Source organism: Belonocnema kinseyi, chromosome 8 (genome assembly GCF_010883055.1).
Source record: "Belonocnema kinseyi isolate 2016_QV_RU_SX_M_011 chromosome 8, B_treatae_v1, whole genome shotgun sequence".
NCBI lineage: Eukaryota > Metazoa > Arthropoda > Insecta > Hymenoptera > Cynipidae > Belonocnema > Belonocnema kinseyi.
The window spans coordinates 93,378,549-93,385,029 of record NC_046664.1 but is presented as its reverse complement, the minus strand read 5'-3'; the positions used below and the strand labels follow the sequence as shown (position 1 = coordinate 93,385,029).

At 29.3% G+C, this 6,481-nt stretch overlaps 1 protein-coding gene across 2 annotated transcripts in view; it reads right to left on the bottom strand.

Moving 5' to 3' along the window:
- Window positions 1-2,315, bottom strand: part of LOC117178839 — a 70,231-nt gene extending 67,916 nt beyond the window's left edge. For both annotated transcript variants that reach the window (XM_033370342.1, XM_033370343.1), the window contains exon 1: window positions 2,026-2,315. The gene's annotated coding sequence lies outside the window, so the exon portion shown is untranslated. The remainder of the gene's footprint in view (window positions 1-2,025) is intronic.
- Window positions 2,316-6,481: the final 4,166 nt, after the last annotated feature.

Sequence of the window (6,481 nt, the reverse complement as noted above, 5' to 3'; positions counted from 1 at the left end):
ACTAAAGCTTCAAGGAAAAATGTTATTTTCTAAGTTTTAATAGCACCAAAGATTCAATAAATCTAATCTGATCTGCTTAATTTTAATATGTCCTTATTTATTGATGATTTCAAACTCCTCATTCATTTGCTGATTGATTAAATGCTTAAAACGATTAAACTGATCTTAAATTTATATTTAGATTAGGAAAGTTTATTCAAAATTTTTTGTTCAATCGGATTTAATTAAAAAATGACCATTCTGAATATTATAACGAAATGGATGCAAAAAATGTTTGGGCTGAAACATAATTTCGATAATCGAAATCTAAGACTCATCTAAGACTTTAACTTTGATCAAAACATCCCGTTGACTGACAAAAATGAACTATGTAAAAGCGTTATAGCCTGCGTTCATTTTAATATGAATACAAGTGAAATGTTTTATGCTGAAAATATTTTACAATTGGAATATAAAACATAACCACTTATGGAATTAGCCATTAATCCGGCCTCGGGTGTTTTCGCTTTTTTGTTTGTAAAATGTTGTGGTGTTCATTTGATGAGTATTTTGCTTCGTCATTATGATTAATTAGAACATATATTTGCTTCTTCGTCTCGAATCAAGGAGCCTTTTCTAATATTGCATGAACTTTGAATTACAGTAACGAAAAAGATTGGTAAAAAAAAATTTCAAATGATATAAATGACTAGAACTTGCGTACTCTTCCATACAATGTACTAATACTATAGCTTAATCGATTGGCTTCGAATCAAGGAATCTTTTCCGTTGTTGCATAAATTTTGCATTATGTCAATGAAAAAAGTATAATTATTAATATCATAGACTTGAAAATGGGTGGTATACTCCCGAAATTCAGGGAGTAGTACAAACCTGCTCTATGCTTGCATCAACTTTGAATTATTCGAACGAACAAAGTTTTACTATTAAAAACCGATTTGAAACTCTTCTAATCCAAAAGTATACAATTATAGGAACATTAAAATTATTTGCATTGAATCACCTCAAAGTTAAAATACTTACAAAATTCCACTGCAATAAAAAAATGTCTGAAAAATATTGTTTCATATATACTATTATAATTAACCGTGGCTAAGTGTAACGAAATTTCGGTAGGAATAGATGGATTTTTTTGGTGTTAATTCCAGACAATATTTCGATACTAATAGTCGGGTTTTTCGGTACATGTATATGCTAAAATAAACAATTTGCTAAATTAATAATGCCAAATTAATTTTGTTGAACATTTTTGAATTTTTTTATTTTATAGGTACGTGCTGAGTTTATTACTAACATTACAATTTTAAAATTTGAGAACCAGTATTTGCAGTTTTTAATTGAAAAATACAAAAAATATAAATTTCAAAAGATGTATGTTGTGTGAAAAAACGCCTTATTCGTCGCGGGAAATTGACGAAGGTGGAGAAGGGTTGGTCTAGTTCCGAAATTCCGGGACGACGATTAGTCTACGTTATCAGATTTTCATTAGAAAATGATTAAATACTGGAAGTATGGAATCGGTTCCATTTTAAATGCTTTCCATTTAAAATTTTTACATTTTTACCGTTTAAAATTGTATTTCGCACAATTAGATTTTGATGATTTCCAAACTCATTCCAATTTAGCCTTGGTACAAATTGCTAGTAAGAATAGTTACTTCTTACATTTAATTTTTATTTTCAATATTTTCATAGCCGTTCCATGTGCATATGATATCAATTTATAAGAACATACTAAAATAATAAAAGTTGACACTACAAATCGGCATGAAGCATAATCTACAAGAAGTTGAGATAAAACTCAGTAGCATCTCGAGTGAGAATTTTTTGACGAATTTTTGCGAGGTGGCTCAAAACCGGATCGCAGAGCTCATCCGTTTTAAAGACCCATACACACATTGGACAGTCCTTTCTATTGGCCTGACAACCCATCCTTGATCGTCATTCCTGATTTGATTTCGCAACCAAACTTTTCTCATTCACTCGTCATCTAATTCTATTTTCAAAGCATGTTCAAAATACTTACGTTTGATAATTGAAGCGTCACCATAACTCCGCAAAAAAAGGGCACAGGTGCACTTATTCGCGAAACGAGACACTTATACACACATGCACGAGAGAGCAAGTTTTTATTATTATGTTATTTGCGGAACAGGACCGCGATCGAGATCAAGAAAACGACAGATCTCGATAGGTAGAAAAGTCGATTAAGTTCATTCATTCCCGAACGCGTTTTATCGCCCGGGAGTTTCGTTATTATTATTATGTAAATAAGCAACTTTAAACAACCGGAGTTGTTCGATGTTGTCCGAACTACTGTGGTCCGTTTGACATAATTCATTTGGTGACCCCACGAAGACTACTAGGTGCACTGCGCAGACGCAGAGTGCTGAGCCCTTGGAATAGTAGTGGGGGAGTTTTCTGGAAGAGACGGTAAGATGGTAAGCTAGATACCTGCTAAATAGGTCTGTAGAGAGGGGGTACCAACAATGATAATTAATTTTTTTTGTCAGTGAAAACATTTTTTCAGAAGATTCTGTATGTAGTTTTAGTACTGGTCTTAACGGTATTTATCTTCGATCAATATTTAAAGACCAAAATATTAATCTTCTGGAGTGTTTACCGTGAAATATTTTATAAGTGGAATAAAAGTATAAAACAATACAATTTTCGATTATAATTTAAAATTTTGAGATTTATTTATTTATTTACACCAAAAAACTGATTCTTCTGCCATGCAGGATGGATTTGGAATCCGTCAGGACGAATTTGTAAAAAAACACTTAACTTTTCGACAAAAACGACGACTGTAACAAAATAGTTTAATCTTCAATAAAATAGTCTAATTTTCAGGAAATTAATTAAATTTTCAACAAAATAATTTAATGTTTTATAAGATAACTAAATTATCAATAAAAAGGATAAATTTTTAATTCAAAAGGACGCACTTTCTGTCCAAATAGATGAATTTTCACACACAACAAATTTTCAAACCAAAAAATTGAATTTTCAAGAAAAACGTGAATTCACAACGAAAAATATAGTAAATAATATTTCACTCAAAAAAATGCAATAGTATAAATTGTAGTCTAAGAGTTAAGTTTTCAACCAGAAATTAAATTTTGAACAATATAGTTGTATTTTTCACCAGCAAGTAGTTGAATTTTCAACCTACAAAGATGAATTCTCAACCAAGAAGACAAACTTTTCACCAAAAAGATTAATTTTTAAAAAAGTAATTTTCAACAAAACACATCAGTTTCCAAAAAAATGCTTAACTTTCTTACCAAAAAAAAGAACTTTTGAACCAAAAATGGAAAAGTTACATTTTTAGAAAATAATCATTTTTAACAACAACAAAAAAACGATTTTCAACAAAATATAGTCAAATTTTAAAACAAAGAAATCAATTTACATTTAAAATCATGGACTTCCAACTAAAACAAATTTTTTTCACAAATACGCATTAAAAAAAATACTTTTCAGTCAAGAATAATGACAAAATTTATTTAAATTGTTGAAATTCTAAGCCGAAAAATCAATTTTCTGTAAAACAGTTGAATTTTCAACCAAACACTTGAATTTTTAATCAAAGAATGTAACTTTTTAACAAAATACTTGAAATTTCAACAAAACGATCAAATTTGAATCAAAATATTTAAATTTTATACCCACAAAAATAAATATTCCACCAAATGGTTGAATTTTCGAACGAACAAGATCAAACTTCCACCAAAACAGTTGAATTTTAAAGAAAAAAATTGGTTTAAAATTATCATTCAAGAGATGGATTATTAACAAAATAATTCAATGTTGAGCAAAATGGACATTTAAAAAAAAATCATAAATCCCTAATTGGAATAGTTAAATTTTCAGTCTAAAAAATTTTGAGCAAGATTGAATGCTCCAAGGGCTCGCGACTGTTGGTTCTCGCGCTTCGCGCTCGATAATATACATATTTATCTTGCACTTCGCGCTCGGACCGTGTGGACAAATCGACAACTGTAAATTTGTGATTGATGAATTCTCTTTTGTTGAAGCTCCTTCGGCTTAAACGAAGACGGTTTCATAACGTGTTTTGTGCTTCGCACTCGATTTTGTCTAACATGTGAACTTTTCTACACTATGTGCAACACTATTATGTCAAATGAATATTGTATTTATTTCTGCACTTCGGGCTGGTACTGCTTACTTAGATATTACAAAATAATATACAAATTTTATTTTCCATGATCACTTTAATATTATCTTCTTTTCAAAATTAAAACAAAAGTGCACATCACATAAAAAAAGCATTTTGTTAATAAACTTTTTAATGGAAAGTGTTTCGTTTTTCCATAAATTTGATTTGTTTATTTTCAATGTTATTTTTTACAATTTAAACCAAAAATTCGCATCCTAGCGTTAAGTGGTTTGAAGAAAATTTGTAGATACAATTTGGGCGAAAAAATTTCTTAGTTATAATTTTATTGTAGCTTGTGTCGTTTTTCCAAAAGTTAATTTTTTAAATTTTGAATGTATTCTTATAAAAAAATTGTATTGCAAATTTGTAGCTCTTTTTTGAATGCACAATTTTTTCTCATTCATGGTTTGCCGTCATCATTTTTTCAAAAATTTAATTTTTTTATTGTGAATGTTATTTTTCACGAGTAGAACAAAAACTACGCATTCTATCAAAAAGTGAATAATAACAAATTCGTAGATCTTTTTTGAGTGCGCAATTTTTATTTAATTTTATTTTGTCGCATCTTGCATAGTTAGACCGAAAAATGGAATTAATTATTTTTCATTATTTTTTGTACCGCCAAAATATGAATTTTTTCGAAAAAAATTCAAAAAGTTGTTTTGATAATCTTGTAGGACCTTCAAAACGTAACGTTTCTTTTTCTATTCTTGACTTTTTTCATATCTTGCGTTATTTAGGATAAAATGTTCATTTTCATTAATTTTTTTAAATTTTTGTGAGCGCTATAACTATGGTAATTCTTTTTTTATCGAAAAAAGTCATTACGAGGAAATAGTTGGCTAACGAACTTGACCTTCATTTTTCGGCACTAAAAGAATATACCAAAGGCCAATCTGATAGATTAATGTTTTCAACATTTATCGCGCTTATAGACAGAGAACGTTAACATTATTTTCTGACAGTCATTCAAATTGATTTATCAACAAAAGTGAAGAATTCGCGTCTCGCAAAATAATGTAGTAGCAGATATTTGAACGATTTGACCAGGCAGAAGGTTAAAATTATTGTTACTTTTGTTACAATGATATCATAAATATGGGTATATCACGATATCGAGATGATCATATTTAACTCACCAACGTTTCGACGGGAAGCCACCCATATGACTAGTAAAAAGAATAATGTTGGTCAAATCACTACCCATTTCCAGCTTCTCGTCAAATTTGATCATTACGATGTATCGTGACAGACCCATATTTGAGAAATCATAGTAACCAAAATAACAATAATAAAAAAATTTTGCCTCATATCAATTCATTTTTCGTTCAATTAAATATTTTAATAGTTTGATGACAAACAAAATTTTTTTCATGCCAAAATAGAAATGACAGGTGACGCCCCTATTCTGCAATCTACCCGATAATAAACGTTGAATTCAGAAAATTTAAGAATTTGTCTAAAAGTCCCCCAACGCGGGAACAGAACAAGTGCAAATCCTTTTCCTATCAATTGACTAAGTAAAATTTAACGAAAGCATTTAGTTAACCTATTTTTCATTATTAAATCTTTTTATATCTTATAAATTGGAAAAATATTCAAATTTATATTTTAATAATTTATTTAAACGTCTTAAAAATGCATAAAAGAAATCTATTTAAATGTGCGAATTGCAATAATTTTAACTCTAGAGAGGCGGACTTGAATTGTTAATAATTAAATTTTCAAAAATTATAATCCGCATGAAGGAATTAAAACAATTTATTACACATATTTTGTGAACTTGTCAGAAGGAATTGAATAATCTAAAAATATGAACAGTTTTGGGGAATAGAAGACATCTCTGTGAGGTTATCTGTCGGTACAATTACAAGGAATTAAATATGTTGAAAACTCGTTCTCTTTTGGCGAATAGGAACCTATGAGGCGGCCATTATGGAAATAGAAATAAATTAGTTTCTGAGATATCCTATGCTTATAATGACATTTCAGACATATGGAAAAATCGCGCAATCAAAATAATAGAATAATCTTCACTTTTACGTTGATGAAATCTGAAAATTTTAATTTTTCTCTATTTAACGCTTATTACCGGGTAACCTTAATTTTTAAAAGTCGATACGTTTTCCCGGGCTATTAATATTGTAATTTTAAAAAATGTTTATAAATTTTTCCTGATTTCCAGGTGTTCCATGACCTACGATTCGAGTTTCTTGCTTTTTAAATTTAAGCATGTGGCGCCTGTGAAATGTCAACCCAAATTACGAGTAAGTGGTTGCATGCAACTTCAGATATATAG